The sequence below is a fragment of the Mus musculus genome, chromosome 3 (assembly GCF_000001635.26).
Source record: "Mus musculus strain C57BL/6J chromosome 3, GRCm38.p6 C57BL/6J".
In the NCBI taxonomy this organism is placed as follows: Eukaryota; Metazoa; Chordata; class Mammalia; order Rodentia; family Muridae; genus Mus; species Mus musculus.
The window spans coordinates 52,929,399-52,954,591 of NC_000069.6; the positions used below are offsets into that span (position 1 = coordinate 52,929,399).

A 25,193-nucleotide genomic window follows, 5' to 3' on the forward strand; every position below is an offset into this window, starting at 1 on the left:
CAGCAAGCTCTATAGATTTTTCCATTGCTGTTGTCGAGTGTGGTACCACAATTTAGTTGCCATAGATTATTTGGGATGAAAACGTGCCTTTGTGAACACTGCAGCTGGAGCTTTGATATCTACCCCAGGACTGAGAAGAATGCACGTGTGTAGACGAAAGCTCTGCCATGACAGGAACTGCTGACTCCAACTTGCTTTTGTGAAGTTATTGCCAGAACCTTGCCGTGATCTGGATGGGTAAAGAAACCTCTGAAGTAGGCGATCGCATGGCTCCTGGGAGAAATGGAGACGATCAATCGGAGACTCATCTGCATAGAATCAGCAGATGACCTGGGAAGGCCCGTCTAACCCATGGAGAAGGCAAAGAGCATCTCCTTTGGAAACAAAATATCTGGATGATCAACATTTGGTTATTTTGCAAGGAAAAAGCATAAATTCAAGAATCCCTTCAAATAGAATATGAAGCTGAACGCCACTGACAAAGTTTTTTGGCAGTCACCGCTTTAGATGTTTGCCTACTTGGAACTGTACAGATAAATCAGCAACAGGATTTACTCTTAGAACTGAGAGCCTCTGTTAGGAAACTGCTAACCCAGGAAATGGTGGTTAGTCTGAGTGTCACCGAGTGTCGCGTGTCACTGCGGGGGAGGGGGGAGAGGTCTCTCTCTCTCTTTCTCTCTCTCTCCCTATCTCTTCTCTCTTCTCTCTCTTCTCTCTCTCTCTCTCTCTCTCTCTCTCTCTCTCTCTGTGTGTGTGTGTGTGTGTGTGTGCTCAAATTCTGTCAAGTGCTACAGAAAAGGCAAACTACATCCTCCCAGAAGCTTGCTTTTCGACCCAGACAAGGCCATGGTGCCTCGATTCTTCCTGGATTCCCACTCCCAGTGCGTACCCTTTGTTCCGTATGGTTTCCCTAGAAAGGTCAGAAAGAGTGTCTTCTGCTCCACTGCAGCACAGGGCACAGTGGCTGGAGTCACCGAAGCATCTGCCAGTGCTGTACAAGTGGCAGGGCCAACCAATGTTTGTGTCCCAATTTTGTGACTTCCTCAAAGAGCCATGCTGCAGCTAATTAGTCACTGGGGGTTTTTTCCCTTGTAACTCGATTCAGCTACAGTAATTAAGACAGTCCATCCCGCAGCAGGAACCAGACTGCAGGACTCTCAGAGGGCCAATAGTCCCTCAACCTGGACCACTCTTCTCATATAGAAACAAGCTGGGGATCATGGGTTAAATTGTGATTTGGGTAGATTGTGTTTTCCTTTTTCCAAAGTGGAAAAACTGAATAACCTGAGTTTGTTGCTTTGCTGTGTTAGTCATAGCAGAAGGTTAAAACACTAAGTTAATTTCATAACTTTTTGGACATGTTTATACAATAGAAGCATTTATACAAAGACTAATTTATTTCATCATCATCATCATCATCATCATCATCATCATCATCATCATCATCATTGGGGATTGAACCTCGAGCCTCTTTCATGCAAGACGATGGTTCTTCCAGCCCAGACTCTTTTCTTTAATAAAGGATTTCCCTGCTGAACAATGAAGATGTGCAGCTGGGGTTTCTCACCTCTCTCCACGCGAGGTTACTTTGACATACTCTAACATAATTAGGTAGGTCCCTTCTGAACATTTCTGCTTCAGCATCTGCAGGCCCGGGACTGATCTCTGCAGGGCAGTCCTCTCCAACTGAGTACCATTCAAGTTCTCGTGTCATCCAGAAACTCTCAGAACCCATGGATCAGAATTACACACAGTTGTGCATTCTGACCTGAGAGCTACATCCATGCGATCTAGACCACCAAGAACAGGAAATGATGTCACTATGTTTCTTCCTTACAACTTACGTACTCTCATCTCAACTTTTGATAAGCAGGTTTAGATTCTTGCCTTTAATTAGCGGTGCAACATGTGGTCTGTCCACCCAGAATTCCCATTGTCAGTTTGCGCCAACATTCCAGACACATGGCTCCAATGTAGCCTTGGCGTTTGGGTATAGGATGGTACTTCACTTTCTCTCTGGTCTACATCGTATGTAAGGAACGTTGCTACAACAGTACTGATTCTTTAGAAATGATATTACCATAGGTAATATGTGAATATTTAATCAGGAGTAGAATACTACATGAATGAAATATTTATGTACTGTTTATCGTTGTCTTTGACTTAAAAAATGTCTCAGGACTGTATATAACTTACTGACAAGTAAGCGGATATAAAGTAAACTGAATCTGGGCCTGCTGACCCCATGGCTTTAATCTCTACACTCGGGAGGCAATGGCAGTCAAATTTCTGGATTCAAGATCAGCCTGGTCTTGAATGTACATAATGAGTTCCAGACCAGCTAGGGCTATGTAGTGAGACCCTGTCTAAAAAACAAGCAGACAAATAAACAAAAAAGTAAATAAAGTGAACCGTGTCATTAAAAAAATACTTCATGAGTTCTCACCGGATGATTGGCCCTAGGTTAATGTGTGACTTACTTTCCACATGACTGTGACCAAAATACCCGACGAAATACCTTAAGGGACAAAAGACTTGTTTGGCTCCTGGTACCAAGGAGTTCCAGGCTGTGTTGGTGGAAAAATCCCAATGGAGCATCCTCATGCCTGGCCTGCAAGGCAGTGGCTTGTGCCTGGTTGCAGGCAGAAAGCAGGGTAAGGCAGTCTGGAACCAGGGTGGATGTCATCTTCAAAGCCTGCCCCTTCTAACCTACTTCTGCCAACACAGATCCTATCTCCTTAGGCCTCCTGCACCTGTAAAATAGCACAACCAGTGACGACCCACATTCTCAAAACATCCATCTGGAGGGCATAGTTGAGACATGAACTATAGCAGTTGGGAGGAGGCAAGCAGGGCCCTAAACTCATTGGAAATCCTTTCTTCCCAACTTCCAAGGTAGACTCCTGGGAACGACCTCTCCTTGGTGGTCAGCTTCTGTCCCTCCTACTGTATACCCCATCTCATTGTCATCGCTTCTCTCCATTTTCCCTACTGCCAGCCTTATTCGTATTTTCCCCCTAGGCTACTCCCACGGCTATCTGCTGATCTGCCCCACTTAATCCTCCATCTCTCTCCAGTGACTTCTCCATACATTGCCACAGTAAACTTTTTCAGTGATGCTCCCAAGCCCATCCCAGGCTTTCCTTCTGCCAGGTGCCCTATCTCATTTCCAAAGGATACCCACCCCACCTTCATTTATCATATTTTAGCTTCAGTGTCCCCTCTTTCTTTCCATCGGTTCTGATTGTTACTCTCCCACTTCGCTCATTCTCTCTCACCTACTTTTTTGCCTGCACTTATCGTCTGTGAACTCCAGGCAAAGCACACTGGTTTATTCGCCAACGAGTGCTAAAAACCCAGCAGGTAATGAATGGACGGGGGGGGGGGGGGGGCGCTCGGGGAAGTGGCAACTTCAGTTGGATGTTTACAGAAGAAAGCAGTTGATATCAGAGGTTTATAATTCAAGTTGGTGAACGGGTGAAGGTGGAGATGAAATAATATAAGAGAAAACTGAAAGTGGCTGGGTACACGTGGACACTGGAAGCAAGCATGTGTGGATGGGCACTGGAAGCAAGCATGGGTGGGTGGGCACACAGAATATCTGGGCAAGGAAGAGTGTGAGGAAGTCCCTAGAAAGTAGACTTAGATGATACAGTGTGTTGCTGCCTACAAGCCAATGCTCTCTGCTGATGCTGCAGGTCTTGCAGGACAGACATCAACCTGTGCCTCGTGTCAACTAGAGCCCCAGAGAAGTGTCGTCAATGGTTTTCAAAGCATGTGCCACCAAGAATACCTCTCACATGGCGATTCCAAAGTGAACAAGACGTGTGTGAAGGAAATCTGGCAGAGACATTGAGAAAGAACTTCAGAGTATAAAGGCATGGAACTCTCAGTGGAGGGAGGTTCCTGGCACTGTGACACCAAACCATAAGAAGCTTGGGCAAGGAGTAGCTGAAGCTTTGAGATGTCACTTAAAACCCATTAATTCTCCACCTCTATAACTGAGGTATTAGTCACCAGAACAACAGAGTGCCTACCAGCCAAAGGTCTCCAGGGAGAAATGAATTATGGTGTTTCTGATGAAGTCGGCCATTGTCATAGGATCTCCCTCCTCAGTTCAAAATGCTAATCCTACAGTAAAAGGTCAGATGGGTGGGGTGCAATCCTTGTATTCACCAGCAGTTCAGACCATAGCCATTTTTTTCCACTGGTTTGAATCAACGGTATCTCAGGAAGGTGAGATACCCAGGTATAGCCAGGTGGTCAGGAAGTGATGAGATTGCATCAAGTCTCTTGGGCCAAAGGAGAAAGTCTGTGAACTAGTCAGAGAAAAGTGAATAATAAGCAGGAGAGGAACAACCGTGGCTTTTATCCTTTGGTATGAGAGTCCAGCTATGGGAGAATAAAGCTGGCATAGTTCCCCCAATGCATCTTAATCCTGGGGAGAATAGTGTTAGAATCTTAAGTACTGTATTGTGCAGGTTGCTCACCTGTAGGAAAATGTAAGCACACTAAACAGCAAATTCTTTGCCCTTATTAACTACCTGATCAGTGGTTCACTGTTCAGTCTGGTATTGTAATGGGGTGTGACGTGTACACTGTTCAGGGTGGTCTATGTCTGAAGACGTAGAAGCCTTCAGATCCAAGAGAGTAGGTAGAGATTCAAATGATGCCAGTCACAAAGGTTTGAGAGGCCGTGACCTTTAGTCTTTGCCGACCAGACAAGCAATGCAGCTTCAGCAAAGGTTTGAGAAAGCAAAGGGAGTGGAGTAGATTGTCATAAGGGCAGAGAGTTAGATGCTCTGGGATCAAATCGCCCACATATCTGAATAGGCAAGAACTGAGAGCTGTCTTACTATCTCCTAGAGACAGCCACTCTCTAAAATCACAAGTGTCCACACTGGATAGCCACTGGGAAGTCCATTTCACACTAGGAGGAGACACCATTCCTCCCGGCAATGGTTTGGGTCTCAAGTCTCACAAAAGCTCATATGTGGTCTCCAGAATGGGTTTGGGGCTTTGGGGTCTTTAGGAAGTGGGGCCTCCTGAGAGGTCCTTGAAGAAGATTTTGATAGCCTGCTCCCTTCCTCTTTCTCGTCACAGTCAGGTGAAGAGTTGGCTCCTCAGCGCACTTTCATCATGAAGCACTGCCTTGCCACAGACAACCTATTAAAGGCAATGATATCAAGTGATCACCAAGCACAACTGCCAGCCAAAATCTCCCTTTCCCCTTTTAGAGTCAATAGTCTTGGATGCTTTTCCGTTGTGGTAGAAAGCTAATACGTTTCACCCTCAGAGGGCCAAGAAACAGAAGACCACTTCTGGACCGTATATGACAGTTCACTGGCATAGGATCTGATGCTTTTTCTCACTTTCATCCATCAAACTGTTCTTCATTAGAGACTTGAAAAAAAGACCTTGTAAAAGTCGTGTGCTTCTGTTGACTCCCACCCAGCTCCCATACAAAGAAGTCCAGTCGCAATGTGTCAAAAGTGACTGCTTTTAGCACAATCGTACTAGATATCAACATGTTAAATATTAGCTATTAATGAGACATTAAAGTCAATTAAGTTTCTTTAATCTATTACTTCCTTGCAACAAATAAAACCTGGTGTTAATTGTCTGAGAAGTACTGCTGATGGAAACCTTCATTTCTCTGTCTGTGTTTGCAGTGCCTCAGGTTTCTCCCACTCTTGTTCAGAATTCCATGTACAGTGTACCCCTACCTTGTCCCTTATCACCACTGATCTGTTCTCCATTTCCATAATTTGTATCTATAAGATGTTTGTTAATGTAAAAAGCAGCGTTGTGATAAGCAGAATAAAGATGCTACATAGAATATCCATGCAATAATACTATTGCCATACCCCCAGATAAATTGTACTATATGGCAAAAGATACTCTGAGGGTATAATTAAGGATGTGAAGGAGAAGAGAATATCCAAGATTATCTAGTCAGGTCCAATATAATCACAAACGTTCTAAGGAGGAGAAGGCAAGAAGGTGAGAGCTACAGTCCAGTGGTAAGTAGGAGGGACAACAGGATGAGGCCACAAACGCAGAAAACAGGCAATCTGAAGATAATCGCACTGTCATCTGTTAATCAATGTACGTTCTCTCATTGGCTAAACAGTAATCCATAGTGCGACTATAAGATATGTCTAACCTTTCACTATTGAGGGATGTTTGGCCTGCTCCCTCCTCTATGCTCTTCTGTATGAAGATGCTATGAGCACTAATTTTATAGGTTTGGATGTGAACACGTGTTTTCTTTCCTCTCGGGTGGATGAGAGGGGCTGCATTTCCCGGGTCCTATGACAACTGAGTGTCTCATTTTATAGGAAACATGGATACTTTCCAGAGTGACTGTACATTCCCACCAGGAATCTCTGAGCTGTTCCCATCCCCTCTGTGCTCAGGTACCATCCCTGCTTTATATTTAGATTCCTGGTGGAGTGTGGCAACACTCCATTCCATTTCAGTTGTCTTTGTTCTACTCACTGAGTCCTTAAGTCAACCACCCGCTTATGTTTATTGTAGATCTGCACTTTAAGATCCGTTTTTTATTTAATCTGTAGATGTCAAGTCACTGTGGTGTCACCTGTTGAAAGGGACACCTTTCCCCCATTACTCTACCTTCCTCACACATCTCAAGAGCTTATATATGTGGACTTGCCACTCTCTGCCCCATCACACTGGTTATATTCTGTTTCCCAATTGATGCCAGTCTTGCTAACCGGAGAACTGTAGCATTGTATACCACTCTCTGTTGGTATTGTTTTAACTTAACCCTAACATTTGCATTTTCATATACAAACTTTATAATAAGTTCGTCTAAAATGCTCTGCTGGTATTTTAGAAGAAATTGCACTGACCTATTGATCAATTTAGGTCTTAACTATGCCAAAATTCCCAATCTATGAACACAGTATGTACCTCCATTTATTTAGTTTTTGTTGTTTGTTTGTCTGTTAAGACAGAGTCTCACTATGTAGCCCTGGCTATGGTGGAATTTATTACATACAACCTGGCTGTCCTCTAACTCACAGAGATGTCTGCCTCTGACTCCTGATTGTTGGAATTAAAGACATATTGCACCGTGTGCAGGTTGTTAACAAGAGGAGACAATGAATCCACCAAGCAAGCTGGCTAGCTAGGCTAGGTGAATGGGCAAATCCTGGGCTCAAGTGAGAGACCATGCCTCAGCATACACCAGACAAAGCAACAGGAGACAACTAGCATCAGCCTCTGGCCTCAGCATGCACATGATACAAGTTCACCCACATACATGCATACCACACACACACACACACAGAGAGAGAGAGAGAGAGAGAGAGAGAGAGAGAGAGAGAAGCAAAAGAGAAAGGGGAGTTGCCCATATCTGTTTGAAAAGATGATCGTATTCATACAGACATTTTATAAATTTTCACAGAAAGGACTCTTACAGTGTGGTGTTTTAATACATCTGAAAAGACTGGTAACTTCAGTTCGATGCATCTGGTATTGTGGCTGAAGTTGGAAAGGGGCTTCATGGCAGCTGGATCCCCCATGCCCTGTTGCTTCTTCTCCTCCCTAGCAGCTCTGATGATGTCTGAAGCTAGGGAATGAAGCCATGCTACGATACAGCAATGACTCCGTTAAAACCATCTGCTGTTGTCTGTTGACCTGGAGACATCGTGCAAAGAAAATGCCTGAAGAATCAGCTGATCTTCACCCACTATCACACAGGTAGCCAGATGTATTCTGCTCTATTAGTATAGTTGGAACATTATTGAGAAATACTGGTTTCCAATAAAAAAATGAATGAGAGTCTAAATAACTCACCCCAAACAGCACATGGCCCTTGCCAGTGAAGATCATGAGCAATTTGTCTGCCATTTGTTTTTCAGGGACGGGGATGGGGCCATTGGCATTAAGTTGAAACCTAAAGTAAGGTACATTGATTTACAGGAAATTGTTCCTTTATACAGGAATTCATCATCTACAAATACTGTTTCAGGGACTATGTTGAAGCAAGGCTTGTTTTCTTGAGTCAGATTTACCACTATCCGTGTGTCTGTTTATAAGCACATTTTTAGCAATTCAAGGGTTCAAAGTTCACAATAATTATTTTTTTGTCTTAAGGGATCTCAGGTGGCACCAATGTCTTAGAGGTTGTGTGCAAGATAAAGAGGGAAGGTGGGTGTAGACATCTGGGGCATGGGTGTAGCCCAGTGGGCACTCAGTGCTATTTTCCTAGGAGATGCTGTTGTAATAGGTCTTACACCAGAGAGAATGTAAGTCCTCTCTCTCAGAGTGAAGACTGTGAAAGTCTCCATAACTTTCCGCTCGTCAATGAGTTTGCTGACAGCCCTTTCATTGCCTAGCAGATTTATTGGCAGAACTCAATGTCCATATGTTTTGGAAGATGTGAGCATTTAGTGACAGGTAACACGACGTGTCCTAGAACCACTTTCCAGAACTCAAGACTTGTCTTGCTGATGGAAGGGTGGTGCATCCTGGGGAGCCGGAGCTGTGAACACTGCCAGCTCAGGCGGGCTGTGCCTCTGCCTCCCACTTCTTCTCACTTTCAGTTGAGTTAGGACCGGAAGCCAGGACAGTTTTCCGTTTCTGAATCTCCTAATCCAAGGCTGATTGCTAACCAAGTTTTCTTCTTTCTGACACAAAGGGCCTGGGAGGACCAAGTTGCTGCAGTGGTGAACTGGGTGTATCTGTCCATCTGTACAGGATGTGCCAGTTTATCCAGACAGAATACTCTAGATGGCAGGAAGCAAGGGTAGGGGTTGTTTTGCTTTCTGTGATCTCTCTCTCTCTCTCTCCCTCCCCCTCCCCCTCTCCCTCCCCCACCCCACTCCATGTGCCTGAAAGCCAGGATAGATGTCAACCCCAAGGAAATCTGACAACAAGCAATTAATTAATCACCAAAGTCAGGCTCTGTCCTGAATATTTATTTTTCATTCATATTACCTAGAGAAGAAGGATGGATGTTGGTCAGTTTCCAACAACCATCTCTCAGCACGGTGTGTGTGTGTGTGTGTGTGTGTAAAATGTTGTCATAGGTGGAGGGAGGCAATTGCTTTGTTTAGAATAGAAAGTCTCACACACACACACACACACACACACACACACACACACACACACACACACACAGAGCCAATAAGCCAGGAAAAGGAAGGTCAGAGCTGGCGTTTATACCTGCCCTCTGGTTACTTTCCCAGAATCCAGTACCATCCCCCAGTGGCTCCGGAACCCACTAGAGCCAACTTGGATGCTTTTCAGCCATGACTCACTGAGTTGTACCAGGTCTTCCCGAGAATCTCATCCTATGCACTCCGAAGCCACCCTTTTAGAAAGCTGCTTGAGGTGATATCTGCAGAAAGCCACCTCATTGCCATTTTAACATAAAGAGCTCGTTGTATGTTGGGGTTTAGCTTATTTTATCATTTTTACTCTAGGTTGTTTTGTTCTTTAAACAAAACAAACCTACTTCTATCCCATATACCCCACGCACTACCCTGATCTGTACTTTTTTATCCAGCTTCTGTTCATAGGCAAACAACACACATTTCTCTTTCAGCTTATTGGCTTAGATCTTCCCGGCATGGGACTAGAGATGTTTTCAGATTCCCTTTCAGTTTGAGTGCTCATTTCTTCTCTCACTCCTTTCTCTCCCCCCCCCCCATGCCTTTCTCCTTCTCTCTCCTTCTTTTGGTATGAATCACTATAGGTTTAGGAGTTTGCATTTTCTTATTTCAAAGCCTCAAGGACTTTAATTCTCCCCTGGATCTTCACCCTCTCCCAGAGTGTCCTCAAACTGATTCATGTCTCCTCCCATGGCAAATATGAGGCTCACTTTGTAAAAATAAATAAAAGAGACTAGTGAAACTGAAGTCACATATAGCTGCTGTCTTAGTTTGGGTTCCCATTGCTGTGATGAGATCAAAAGGCAAGCTGGGAGAAAAGAGTTTATTTGGCTTACATCTGTATGACTGTCCGACGAAAGAAGTCAGGGCAGGAACTCACACAGGGCAGAAATGACAATGGGCTGGGCCCTCCCCCATCAATCACTAATTAGGAAAATGTCCTACCTCCAGATTTTATGGAGGCATTTTCTCAAGTGAGGTTCCCTCCCTTCCAGTAACTCTAGCTTGTGGTAACTCTAGCTTTTCTTAAGTTGGCATAAAACTAGTGAGCACAGTTGTGCAGAAAGGAAGGGCTGCTAGCATAGAGAAAGATAAAAATGGCTGCCATGCTCATTGGCCACATGACCATGGCTCTCAAATCCCTGACCGTGAGAATTGCCTGCACTCTTTCTCCCATAGATCAGTACTTTAGGGATTCACCACCTAGCATAGCACCTTTCCCCAGTTCCCTACCCTATGGGTTTAGGAAGCAAAGCCTCATCTAATGGATGTCTCAGGGCTGGAGACTGTGCCCTCTTCTGATGCAGACCCAGTTCTATAGCAGACTGCCTGTAACTCTTTTTTTCCCCTTAATTTGTTTATTCATTCACTTTACATCCTCATCGCAGTCCCCCTCCGTCTTGACCTCCCAGCCCTCCACGACCCCCACCCTCATCCCCACCTCCCCTTCTTTTTGACTCAGAGTTTAGAGATGGGAGGAGGTACTGGCTGCTAGGTGAGGATAGCACCTCCTGCATAGTTAGCCATGACTCTAAGAAGACTCGAACTGCCCCTCATACTGAAATGGACCATAACAATTTTGTTTTTACACTTCTAAAAAACACTTTTTCATCTCTTGTGTGTTGGAAACATCCCAGGAGGCAAACTAATTTCTACTTCTTTCATTTCGCCGATGTGAGACTGAAGGTAGAGCACACAGCAATAGCGCTCTTCTGTAGAGCACTAATCCAGAGAGGAGCAGGGATTCAAAGCCCTGTCCTCACTTGTGGCTGTTTCTCTCCATTTTCAACCTTTCTAAGATCTCTGTTGGACATCTGTGATCAGCCACACAGCACATTGCTAACAACACTTAACTCTGTGTTCCTAAAGGGAATATTCCTTTTTATTTTCTACCTTTGTAATGCTGTGGTCCATGCAGTTGCTGGTAAGATCTCCCAGAGGACAAGAAGACACAGCCTTCCGAAGCCCCACACACCCACTCTCCTCCATACATACTAATGTTTTAGGATTCCTCCCAGTTTAAAATAAAATCATTCTTTAATTGTTTCTGGGTGGTGTCTGTGCACTGATACCTGCCTCCCTCCTCCCTCAGTGATGTATGCTGCCTCTTTCTTTATCCCTCCTGCCAATCAAATTCCTATCATCCATTTCAGGTAATGATAGAACATTCTAACTGTGGCGATTAGCCACAGCTCATCAGCAGCTTCAGAAACCTGCTGGAATTTTCCCCAGAAATTAGTGCATTCAACTGCGCTGTGCTGATTGAGATAATGAGCTGCAATATGAAAATTAAGAAATAATGGAAGAGCTATCTTTTTTTTTCTCCTTTCTTGTCTCTCCATTAAGAGACAGAGAGGGAAGTGGAAGAACCCTACTGGACTTGGCTAACTCATTCTCCACAGTGCAGCAGCCTGGCACAGCTCCAGCCCCGCTGTTCTCAAAGCAGGGCAAAGCTGAGCCGAGAGAGAGGCCACCCAGACACTTCATTCTTTGAGGCCACAACTCTTCTCTCCTGAAGGCATCGCCAGTGCAACTGTTAATGGGTTTTGCCTTTCAGTTGCCCAGTGAGCTTCAGTTGAGAGCTTTTTATAAGATTAAAACGAGGCTTATTATTAAAATGAAAACTATGGAATGTGAACACATTGGGCGTGTACATGTGTTTGTGATTGCCTGTGTCGGTGACATGAGCGTGGATTCAGAAGAAACCATTTCTGGAATGTGTCACAAACAATACACTTGTAAATCCAGATGGCTGACACTTGGAACACTTTAAGGCAGGCATGACAACACTCATCTAATCTCTGTGGACCCTGTGGCTGGTTTACTGAGTCGCCTTTCATCATAACGAGCAAGGTCATACGTGGGTCTGCTTTCAATGGCCATTTTTATTGCATAGAGATTACAATGCCACTCAGAAAACTTAAAACGCCTGTGCGAATGCATGCATAAATCAACAGTTTGAAATATATACATATATATAATAAGCAGCTTGAAAGTAATCAAAAATGAGGCATAAATTGATTATAGTTTACATGAAAAATATTACTTCCTAAATGTCATTATATATTAGTGTATGCATACACACACACACACACACACACACAAGAAGAAAACATTCCTTTTGTGGGTACATTTCCCTTTATGTCATAGTTTTCTGCCACTTTATCCTTTCTTTATAATTTGATTGTCCCTTTCCCAATGAAAGACAGCTAAAAACAGGAGAGAGCCTGTGGAAGAAATGCCCAGAGCGCCTGAGTTCACGTTCTCCTGTGCTCTCCCAGTGCGTTAGTGCTCCTAACTCACTTCTTTACCTTTGTGTGCCTTGTTCCTACGAAGAAAGGAGCCTGTTGGAAATTGCACTAAAAAGATAATAGGAACAGGCTTTGTGTATCATTAGACCTATTGAGGTTCATAACCCTGTCAGTCCTAAAATGCCCCGCATTTCAATGTCTCTGAATCTGCGTTGTCCTGTGATGGTTAATTCCTTGTGTTGCATTGGCGGCACCAGGGTTTCCTTAATAGTATATTAAACACGGGTACGTCTTACAGTTGGTAGTTAGACGTAATAAAATAGAGTTGGGTTTGAAAATGTCTGTCTTGTATGTGATGCCATTCAAGAGGTGTTTGTTTTTCCTGGTGTTTGTTTTTGTTTTTGTTGTTCTGTCAGTACAGGATGGACCACGGAATGACTTGCTTGGAACAAGTAAAGAGATCCAAGTCCCAGACACCTTGAAGGAGGGACTAGAGAAGGAGGGGAGAATGCTATTCCCGTTTAAAAGACCCCTCCTAGTGACCTGCTCTGCATTTGACCGACTTGTCAGTCCTGTCAATGTTTAATGCCGATATTCATCAGGGAAACTGGCCTGTAGCTTTCTTTTCTGGCTGTGTCCTCTTCTGATTTGGGTATCACGGTAACTAATATCAGCTTCATGGAGTGAGTTTGGTAGAATTCTTTCCCTTTCTATGGCATAGAACAGTTTGTGGAGCACAGATAATAGATAGCTTTTCCTTAAAGATCTGCTGGACTTCAGCAGCTAATCCAACAGCCCCAGACTTCCTTTGGGAGACTCTGTCAAAATAAGGTAGAAGGCAAGGATTAATGTACAGTCCGTCTCTGACCTGCACACACACACACACACACACACACACACACACACACACACACCACTGTGCATGTGTTCTCAAACTTCCACCCACGAACATGAAACAAATGAAAGAGAGAAGCTGAGTGTGTTGCTGAGTTTCCTAGTGTTCCGTGTAAGTGAACTGCTGGTCATCACTGTCCCTTTGGGACAGTCTGTTCTTGTTAGCCTGACTTCTTCACTTGGAGATGTGCGGGAGGCTAACCTCTAATCTGTGCTCTCGCTTTAACTTTTAAGCAGGGGACAAACTGGGCCTGGTGGTGAAGGACTTTAATCCCAGCACTCAGGAGACAGGGGCAGATGAATATCTGAGTTCCAGACTAGCCTGGTCTACATAGTGAGTTCCAGGACATCCAGGGCTACACAGAGAAACCTTGTCTCCAGAAACAAACAAACAAACAAACAAAACCAAGCAAACAAGCAAACAATAAAGCAGAGGATATAACTAAGCAGGTAATAGAAAAAAATGTGCCCAATTGATTGTGTGCATCAAGCAAGATCTTATTTCAATGACCCTCTCGCAGCAGCCTTTCTTCTACCCACCTCTACCCTAGTAGACAACAGACATTGACTACACTGTGTTTGCTTTCCACAGTGAGGGGGAAACTACTAACATCAGTTCCAGAGAGGCCAGGGATGTCAAACATCCTAAACACTCAAGAGAAAGAAGAGTATTTGTCCCCAAGTGCCCTGAAGTTGAGGAACCCTGCTCTCTTTTCTTGAGAGAAAGAGAGAAGGAGGAGGAGGAGGGAGGGAGGGAGGAAGGACGGAAGGGACCAATGAATCCTTTTAGGAACCACTCTCACAGTCTCTAAAATGGGTCATTTCAGCTTTGCGTAAGTCACCTCCTCAATGCCTTGTCTCCCACAGACAGACATGTCTACTCAAACATGTCTTCTTGTTCTCTTCACTCTTTCTGCATTTTTACTCCTCTAACTCCTGCCAGCTCCATTGCCTCCAGTAATTGGACCGTCTCTGCCCCCTGCCTCTGATTTAATCAGCTGGGGGCTTGACTTTGATGAGCTGAAATCAGGAATCTGGAAATCCTAGGAAGAAAAATTCTGTGCAGATGCTTAAAAATAGCCCACCTCAAAGTATGTCAAGAGGAAGAGTCCCTAATCATAAGCATCAGGGGATGTTCTAAAAATGTTCGAGCAGAACCTGAAGATCTAACTGAACAACTTCTCCCAGTTTGCACTTACATGATAATCAGCTTGAAGCAGTCAAGGTTAGACTATTAATTTGTAGGGTCCTTCAATAAAAACACGATCTTCCCTGCCCCGTTTAGCCTTTACCCACTACCTCAAGGTGTTTCGGTTCTTAGGCCCATTTATTTTTTATCATACTTCTGCTTCTATTTTTGTTCGATTCTTATAAGGAAATGATTTTTGGTGGACATTCTTACGGTGGATATTTGCATTTTTGAATGATATCTGAATGGTGCATGAGTTCAAATGGTGTAAAATGATGAGTCTTGCAGGTAGCAATCAAAATGACTTTGCACAGTTAAAGATTACCATGCTATGCATGAAACCACAGCAGTGCACTCTAATACAGGAAGGAAATCAGCTATAAAAGTATAAGAAGCATGAACACTCGCCTTAAACAAAAAAGAGTAGTTTAGGATTGGGACTGTTTGTGTTATTACAGTTTGTGAATATGTGCTTGTTCATAAATGCGTTTATATAGAGGTGTTCCACGCAAACACACACATATTATGTTCCTCATGCAATCTTCTAGTTATTGGTAAATGTTTATACACTTGTTACCACCAGTTTCAAATGTGCACTAGTTGATAAAAAATGTTATCGTGTGAGTAAGGTGAGGGATTTCGGAAGCTGACAGCACACTCCAGGCTTGTGCTCACCTTGTACCCAGGCAGGATTGCTTCCTCTCCAGTGCATGGTATGTATTGTAGCCATGCATAGCTGCACACTCTGCCTCCCGGCAGGTGGTCATGCCAGAGTTCTTTGGATTCTGAATGAAAGACACACACACACACACACACACACACACACACACAGAGAGAGAGAGAGAGAGAGAGAGAGAGAGAGAGAGAGAGAGGGAGGGAGGGAGGGAGGGGGAGAGTGAGAGACACTTTAGCTGAATTTTGATATGTATTGACTAGTTCAATGGTTGTGCATTTCCAAACTTCCTGTATTCCTTAGTTAATACCTTCTAAATCTATATTTTAATCTTTGCTCCCCCAGACTAAAGCGAGCTCTTAATTCTTATCTCTCTGCTTCCCCTTCATGGTGCCATGGCCCATCCTATGCCCCTCTCATGTCAGAATCCCCTTCTTTCTCTCCTCTCTGTTTCTTGCCTGGGAATCCTAGAAATCCTGCCTCTTTCACCCTGCCCAGACATTGGCCATTGGCTCTTTATTGATCAATCCAATTGGGGACAGGGACCCTCAGCACCTGGACATGTAGATTCCCAAGAGATTTTGGGAGCTGAATTAAGAGAAAGCATTAGAACCAATCCCCAGCAATCTATTTCCATACTGAAATATTACTCTTTAAAGAATATATTTTTCTGTCACGGAAAAACAAATGTAGGGTAATACAAGCAACCACTTCTGAAATTACAGAAAAATCATCCATAATTGGTATTAATAATAAATGAGGGAGTTTTGTTCATAAGAAAAAGAAAATCTACAAGATGTAAAGAAAACACTGTGAAAAGAGAAGGTTGACCATTAGAATGGGGTCTTAAAGGAAAACACACAACATAAAATGACAATATTTTCTACTATAGAATTTGAGTTGCTTGTTTTCTGCTTCAGCCTCCTTTTTGACTTAGCGAGGAAATAGGATAAGTTACTTCCTGAACCTCACTACCCTCAGAGGTCAAACAGGATAAGCACCAGACATCGCAGCTGCTCAAAGGAAGTCTTCTAGGCACAGCATGGACACACTGTAAGGACAACATTACATCTCCAGGAGGGAGAAACAAGGCTGCCCCGTCCCACACTAACTAACCCTGTGGTCAGTTCCCAAGAATCTCTACTCTTCTCTCCTTTTCCTTCATGATCCCAAACCAACCAGTCATTATCTGGAGATGAAGACAGCTAGAAAGCTGATGATCTCAGGATTGTTACAGGACGGTGGTCCCCACTGCCATGAACTGGGGGAAAGAGCCCATCTATCATTATCATGTTGGTGTAAAATAAAATGGTGGGACTTGCAATTAATTATCATTTCAATGCAAAACAGTAGCTGCCTTTCATTGAATGTTTCTCTAATGTTAACCACAAGCCTGAGTTCTTTATATTGATCTTATTTAAGGCTCACAGAAAGTTGGGGTTTTTTAAGAGTATTGTGACTCCTACTTCACATGGAGAAACTGGGGCACAGCAAATGCGGTAATCTAAGTAGGTCAGATAATAAGGAGACTAAGCTTTGAATCTGAAAGACTGGTTTACACATTGGGGTCTGAGAAGAGACACTGAAGGAGAGAACAAGAAAGGAGAAGTTGGTAGAAGCCACTCCATTCAAGGTGTCAGTCATGCCAGTCAGGGACATGATGTAATGTCAGGAGCATGGGAAACAAGAGGCTGCAGTGAACGACCTCGCTGCAGCAAGGTGACCAGGCTTGTCCAGCACTGTGAATGCAGGTGCTTAAGAGGGAGAGTGGTCATAGGGCCCAGGCCTCTGGCATACAGGCACACCACTGCCCTACATAACCTCCTCCCTGTCTGCCCTGATCCTGTTTTAAAAGTATCTATACTCCAAATAATAAGAGCACAGCTGGTACATGGGGCAGGTTGAGACTTGAGGGGCTTGGAGGAGGCAGTGCACCTGCCCTGACAGAAAATCTGCTCATCTGAAAGAGAAGTACACACCTCCCTTTGTGTTACAGACAATTGGAACAGTGGACACATGTCACCAACTCCCAATGCCTTGAAAGACCACCTTGCAGGACCGACTGGATCTAAGAGATGATGGGGGGGAGAGATTACACCTGGATCCGGACTACTTAGTTCTGTTATCCAGGCCTCTTTGACGCTAAGCTTCAAGTCAGTAACTCAAAGGCAGGTTTGAGGACCACTGTTCCCTTGTTTCACTTCCTATCATGGCCACACGGAGTAGATCCTCGTTCTTTGGTTTTCACAGTTATTTATCTCTTCAATGGGCACACTGTAGATGAGTGTTTAAGCCTTCATTGCCTGTTGGGGGCTGCTGGAGCCCAGACTTTTACCTAAAATCTCTGGCAAAAGAAAGTTTTATTATATATATTCCTATATGATATATAATATATAATATAGCATATAATATAATGTATAATATATAATGTAATATACCATATAATAATTATCCTGGGATAAAGATGGAAGCAGCAACAAAGAGGTGACTATGAGCCCAGTATGATGAGGTATCTGCAAGGACAGAAGGCAGAAAGGGCTGAGGCCGAGGAGCCATCATGCTAAGAAAGATCCAGGGCACAGTACAAGCTCCCAAGGGAAACACTGTACCTACCACACCTGTCTCTGCTTACATGCTGTAAAGAGCAGGCTGTTGTCCTACCCCTCCTTCTGCCTTACCATGGGGCCTTTCTGTGCTTGTCAAAGGATAACTAAGGCACTTTGAATCTCAAACTTACCTGTTGGCCTAACAGCTCACCACTGAGGAGGTGTACTGAGTCAGGAAGGCTGAATATCGCCCATTTTTGAGAAGTTATCTATACAGATGTGCTTCATCAATGTTCTAAGCACCATCTTCACATGAAAACAATATATCTGTATTGTTTTGATCACAAAGCATGATATTAAATGATATACTTGTCTTGAGTTTCTCCAGAAGGGTGCTACAAACAGCCTCAGCAGCAACTCAGTGAGCACCATGCTCCTACCTGTTCCTCTATGAGCACCGTGCTCCTTCCTGCATCTCCATGAGCACCGTGCTCCTTCCTGCTCCTCTATGAGCACTGTTCTCCTTCTTGCTCATCTATGAGCACCGTGCTCCTTCCTGTTCCTCTATGAGCATGGTGCTCCTTCCTGCTCTTGTATAATTTATTGTGCTATTTGTGACACGCCAGCCTTGTGAATTGTCTCCCATTTGCTGCAGAAGCCGCACTGAGTCATTTGCTACCTTGGTGAGGGATATTTTTTTTCCTGTTTTTATATTTATGAATTTGTCCCCCTGGGAAACATCAAGGTCAATTTCTGCCATTAGTTTCAAAACGCAGAAGGTTTAACTGTAGGTGATGTTGATTGTGCAGGCAGCCAAATATAGATCTGAGTCTTAGATACGTATTTTAAAACTGAAAACGCTGGGGTGGGAACACGAAGCGGTGCGAAGTAAACAAGAGAAAATGAAAGAAAAGTGAAATGGAATATGAACTGATTGTTCTTCATTCCTGGTGTCCCTTCTGTGACAGCACAACCTGAACTCTGCTGTGGTTATTCTGGGTTAATTAGAAGAGTCTAGAATGAAAACAGACAGGTGGTATATAGTAGCTAGCAAATTAAGTTTTCAGTTTCAAGGTTTTGTTCATTGGTTCCCACCCTTCCTGATACCATGACCTTTTAATATACTTCCTCATGCTGTGATGACCCTGAAACCCTAAAATTATTTCATTGCTATCCCGTAACTGTAATTTCACCACTGTTATGAATCATAATGTAAATATTTTTGGAGATAGAGGTTTGCCAAAGGGGTCGTGACCCACAGGTTGAGAACGACTGGTTTAGTTGTTTTGGTTTTCTGTGGATATACTGACTTTTGTGTGTTGGTTATTCAGTTGGTTGGTTGGTTTTGTTTCAAGCTAGGACTGCAGCACATGACTCAGGCTGGCTCTGTACCTGCCATCCTTCTGAAGTAACTGGACTGCCGATGTGGGATACCATCTATTTCTGTTTCTAGAGAAAGTAAAGAGCAAATCTAACTTCCGGGGAAGGCTTTAGACCACAGACAACTTATGGAGTGCCTCTTTTGGGCTGTTGGCTGATAGCTCTGGAACTCTAACAATATTCCCTGCATACGATGAGGAAGGACAGGAGGTAGACAGAATATTAGTACACGGTATTGGTCGGCTGCCCAGCTACTGTGGTGGAAGCACCTGGAGAAAAAGAGTCTTCAAGTTAGAAATCGTAGTCAATAACAACTAAAAGATAAGGTCACCTTGAATGCCAGTACGTACGTACGAACTTAAGCACGATGAGACAGCTGGAATGCTAACTTTGAAACCAGAAGGAAAGGGAGAGCTTTGGGCGGTCACAGGAGAACTACTCCATAACAGTAAAGGCCAGATAGACATTCTGAACATGCAAGCCTCTCAAGATTTAATGCCCAGGCATCCTTTTTTTAGAGAATGTTATCCATAAAAACAAGGGAATAAATCAAGAGCTAAATTAAGGAAACAGGGGCTCCAACAATAGATCTGGGAAGGGAAATCCCTGGAGACCGACCAATTCAGATTATGGAAAGGGGGCCATGGGTGGAAAGTCTCTAGGAAAAAGAGAATCAGTGGGCTATCCAGCCAAACACAAACACTTTCTAGATGGAAAAAAATTTAAGGGAGAACTATTGTCCTTTTCTTTCACTCTTCTACCCAAGATAGATAGATAGATAGATAGATAGATAGATAGATAGATAGATAGATGAGAGATAGATAGATAGATAGATAGATAGATAGATAGATAGATAGATAGAGATAGTGTGTGTGTGTGTGTGTGTGTGTGTGTGTGTGTGTGTGTGTGTGTGTGTTAGATTTTTTTATGTGTGTAAGCCTTTGCCCACATGCATGCCTTATACCTATTGAGGTCAAATGAAGGCATAGGATCCCCTGGAACCAGAGTTATAGATGGCTGTGAGCACCCATTCTTTTTTTGTTTGTTTGTTTGGTTTTTTTTTGTTTTGTTTTGTGTTTTGGGTTTTTTTGTTTGTTTGTTTTTCGAGACAGGGTTTCTCTGTATAGCCCTGGCTGTCCTGGAACTCACTTTGTAGACCATGCTGGCCTCAAACTCAGAAATCCGCCTGCCTCTGCTTTCCGAGGTGAGCACCCATTCTTACAATACAATAAATAAATCTAATGTTTTATCTATCTATCTATCTATCTATCTATCTATCTATCTATCTATCCATCCATCATCTAACTATCAATCAATAATCATCTATCTATTACCAATTTACATAATATCTTCAGGTTTAGATGGTATCATGATGGTATGGTACCAAAGACTGAACTAGTGTCCTTATAAGAAACACAACAGAACTCTTGTTTTCTATCTATCTCCTCCGACTAACTCTTATCTGTTTTGCAGGATTAGCAAGAAGAATCTACCCACATCTAGGGAGCAAGCCCTAGTAGACACTAGACTGGCTGACATGTTTCTTAAACTGAGCCATCAAGCCTCCAGCTATGTGGGAAAATACAGTTCTGCTGTTGAAGTCACCCAGTGCATAGTATGTGGTCACCACAGCCAGAGCTGGCTGGGGCAGAATTTACTGAGCAGTTTCTCTATGCCCACATTGGTGTAAGTGCTAAGGGTACAAGAAAAAAAAAGTAGAAGTTTTGCTTATGAGAGTCATATTCTAGCTTGGGCAACTGATACATAGCCAAACATTTCAATACAAATTGACCAATGCTTCAATAGACCAAAACAAGAAGCACCATATGTCCAAAGCAAGAGATCTTCCAATCTGTTATCACCAAATGACTGTTAAATCACTTGTGATTTCAGAATTTGGAGCTCCTAGGAAACAGTGGCTTTCCTTGTGAGCTTGGGTATTTTCCTATCATTTAGCACAGTCATTGCACTTACTCCTGGTACAATCAACCCTTGCCAGCCTTTTACTTCTAAGTTTATCATCTGTTGGTTTTGTTATCATGTTAAAGTTTATCATGTAAAAATTGGTTATGTATGTCAGTATAAAGGTAGATTTAACAAGGGCCTGGTGCTTGAAGCAAAAGAGAAAAACAAAACAAAAACAACTAGAAGTGGCTGTGTTCTATTCATATGATTAAAAAGTATGTACGGAAATCACAAGCTAATATAAGTAAGTCTAACTCTAGCCCAGTGCTTTTCAGATGAAGAGGCACATAGCCATCTTGATAAAAGGCACTGTATTGAAGTGAGATTCTTGTATGCTGTTGATGAGTTCTGGAATGGTTTATTGATCCCACACACTCGAGTTTTCATGTCTTAAGAAAAGATCTCAGTTCTCTTGAAACCATGACAAACCAGCCTGGCTATATTACATAACAGCTCCATTTACTCTTAGCATATAAGCATTGACTTAGCAATAATATAAACTATATGAGCCAGAGAGTCCCATTCGTAAGTTAACTATTTGGGTAAGAAGAAATGCCAGTACAAAGTCAATTAGTCAACAAAGTAAATTTTTTTTAAAAAAAGAGGCATGAAATACTTTATATCCATATACCCAAGAAATACTTTGGATATATGAAAATAACTTGGCTAATTGGCTATGGGGAAAAATTCAAGACTTCTTTCAAGTTGGTTAGCCATAATGACCAAGTTATTTAAGTGATGGGTAGATGAGTAGTGATGCTCAAAATATGTAGGAAAATGGTAGAATCTTGCAAGTCTAGTACAATACAGAAACTACAGCTAGTCCGATCCAATGTCAGCTGTCATGTGTGCTTCAACTGTTCTCAGATAGACTCACTGATGAACAAGCCGCTGGGCTCTTTCTCCCCTCCCCTCCTCCCCTCCCCTCCCCTCCCCTCTTTTCCCCTCCCCTCCTCTCTCTTCCCCTCCCCTCCTCTCCCCTCCTTTCTTCTCTCTTCCCTTCCCTTCTCTTCCTTTGCCTTTCCTCCCCTCCTCACTTTCTCTTTTTTAAACCATTCTCCTCAAAATAGACTCTTCCATATCTTTTGTTTATAACTTCAACCTTTCTCTATGATTGAAAACTACATCAACCAACCAACCAACATCTCCATTTTTAGTTACAAAGATTTTAAGAGAAGAAAAGATTTTTAAAATTACAACTTTTCACATGCTTATTCTCTAATCCTTTCACAGAGATTGTGTAGAATTTTTCTAGCATTGCATTGTGGAAAACACGTCAGAGCAAGATAACAGGGAAGGAACAGCTGTGCAGGCCCTCTCTGTGGCAAAAGCAAGGGAAACATGAATATTTTTACAGAGCAGCTGATTAAAAAAGGAAGTGAAAATCAAGTTTCCAGGAGAGACTGGATATGGACCTAAAAGAATTAACAAAACAGTATTTTCCAGTGTCTGTGCCTTGGAGGGATAAGACTCTAAATTCTCTTGTCCAAACTTGCAAGAACAAATACTCTTGGTAGCGTCAGGTAATGCACACTTAAGACCAAATGAGAATAGCTGGGGATGTGACTCAGTGATAGAGCATTTGCTTGGTGTACATACGCACACACACACATACACACAGACACACACACACACAGAGACACACACACATATACAAATAAGCCACTCTGTAGAAATAATCTATTAATGAGATTAGGCAGCTGAACAATGAGTTTGGTGATGAAGAATTATAAAGATTCAACAACTCATCACATGTACAAACAACCCTGAATAATTAAAAAAAACCACTATTGTGAAACAGGGCATTGGTCCATTCCCACACAACTCTCATGCAAATTTCTGTTTCCTTCACTCTCACACACAAAATCAATCCCCTTAAAGATGCCACCAAAGAGGTAGAGAATGGTCGCAGTGTGAATTTAAAGTTATATGCAAAGTACTTACATCTCTAACAAATGAACATTTTGACCCAACCTTGCCACTGTGACTTTTACATCTTCAAGTCAAACATTTCTTAAAATCAATAGCAAGAAGTAGAAACATAAGGATTAAGAGACGTTACAGTAGGACAGGAGGGGACAAAACAAATGTCAGTTTTAATTTGAGAGGACATTGCCATTACTTCTTTGTAAATGGTCTTTCTGCCCCTTCTGCTTATTGATAAGAAGGGGAGATAAAAATTGGCTAGGCAGCTTTAGGGTAAAAGAGCCCAAAGGAAATAGTTTTAGTTTTGTTTTGTTTTTGTTTTTTGTTTTTCTGTTAACTGAAATCCAGAAAAGCTCTTGGGCCCATGTTGGTAGCTTTATGCTTACTGGAGGCCAGAGATGCCAGGAGGAAGGTCTGGCTTTTCTTTGTCTTTCTTCCTTAGATGGGTACCTCGCTCCTGGAAACCATACTGAAGACCTGGCCACCTAGTGTGGAAACTGGACAGTTCATGATGGCTCCATTTCTTCATCAGGTAAAGCCTTGTTAAGTCCAGGACAGTGGCACTTGAGTGGCACCCACTCCCGGAGACCCCTCTTATGCACCAGAGCTCTGACTTTTTGCTTTGAAGATCCTTACAATAAGGTGCATCTTTCTAAAACTCGCCCACTGTGCTCTGAGAATTTCATTCTTCAAATCCAGGAGACAAGTGCCCAGAAGCCACTCACTCAGGGTGGTGTTGGCGTTGGCTCGGTCATATTGCTGGGAGCTTACTTCTCCCACACCCAAGTTAACCTCACCTAGAGCCAAGAAAGACTGTGTGGTTCTCAGAAATACCTCAGTGTTCTATCAGTTCTGTTCGTACAATGCATCTGCGTGGTGATATTTCACAGGCCCCGCTGACTACCTTCACTTCTTCAAGGCATTCTGATTTTTGCCCCTCAAAACTGCATCACTACAAATGGCTGGCTTTTGCTACTCATTCTCTGGTATCCCTGAGTATTTGATAGTGAACATTACCGGTTTATAATGTCACATTTTAAAATCAGTGGCCCCAAGCGTGGACACGTTATTTGTCCTCTGCATGAGAGTATCTTTGCTGACTGAAGAAACTACCTTTGTAAGGACGGAGAGAATAAGGACGTAAGAGAAAAGAATGACAAAGAAAAATGGCTCAGTAAATGGGACTTTAAGACATCTTTTTAGATCACATGTCCTTTAATTATTTACAGCCAAATCTTCAGAAAGCAACACATTAAAACATCAGTGACAATAACAGCCGACATGTAATGCTGCCAGACACCGTTCAGTGCCAGGTGTACGTCCATTCTCTTAACCTTCACAGCATCCTTGCATTCCCTACCCCTGTGTCTGTCTGTCTGTCTGTCTGTTTCTCTCTGTCTCTCAGTCTGTGTGTCTATCTCTGTCTCTCCCTCTATGTGTGTGTCTGTCTGTCTCTGTCTCTCTCTCTGTCTCTCTGTCTCTGTCTGTCTGCCTGTCTGTCTGTCTCTCTCTCTGTTGACTATCTGCAGAGTTAATCTGAATTTCCTTTTGGCTTATACTTCACAGAATTCCTATCAAATGGAGACTTGTGGATAAGGCAGATGACAAAGCCATCTGGCCACACTCTATATAAAGCCAAGCTTCTGACCAGAGGTTTCCAAGACATCGTCATCACCACCTCCCATCTCTGGAATGGCTCCAGAAGCACAGGTCCTACACAGGTCACAAGAGGATGATGATGATGATGATGATGATGACATCAGCAGAGGCAGTGGCAGCCACAGGGTGGTCCAAACAGGAGCAAACATCAAATATAATTTTCCTGATGGTGGGATTTTCTGCTTTGAAGGGTTCACAATCCTGAGTATTCACAGTGAGAGCTGAAATAAAGTTTTACCCAGGACCATCTGAAGGGACCAGGTAAAGATAGAAGGAGCAGTAGGATTTTCAATCTGTATGGTCTTTAGAAGAGCCACTGCGGTGGGAGAAAACGCTGGGCGTGGCACTTTGAGAAGAGTCCACATAAATGCACCTTCTCTCCAGTTCCCTCCCCAACACAAGGAATTCCACGGGAAGCTTACCTACGGACTGCCAATCCCATCTTTAAATGAATATATGCCCATGGATGAATAACCTTAAGTAAATATATTTTAAAATCTAAAGGGGGGAACTAAGTCAGGCATTTGCTATAAATCTTACTATGTGTCTTAATACCTCTGTGTCCTA

General features: G+C 43.0%; 1 long non-coding RNA gene across 2 annotated transcripts; it reads left to right on the forward strand.

Annotated features, from left to right (window-relative positions):
- The first annotated feature begins 3,850 nt into the window (after window positions 1-3,850).
- Window positions 3,851-25,101, forward strand: Gm30351. 2 transcript variants are annotated; one of them, XR_375652.4, is made up of 5 exons: window positions 3,851-4,143; window positions 7,580-7,728; window positions 20,550-20,762; window positions 23,410-23,499; window positions 24,534-25,101. It is a non-coding gene; the product is annotated as a predicted gene, 30351 (long non-coding RNA). The 2 variants fall into 2 exon arrangements; XR_003954474.1 differs by lacking the exons at window positions 7,580-7,728; window positions 20,550-20,762; window positions 23,410-23,499; window positions 24,534-25,101 and adding an exon at window positions 5,104-5,629.
- The last annotated feature ends 92 nt before the right edge of the window (window positions 25,102-25,193 follow it).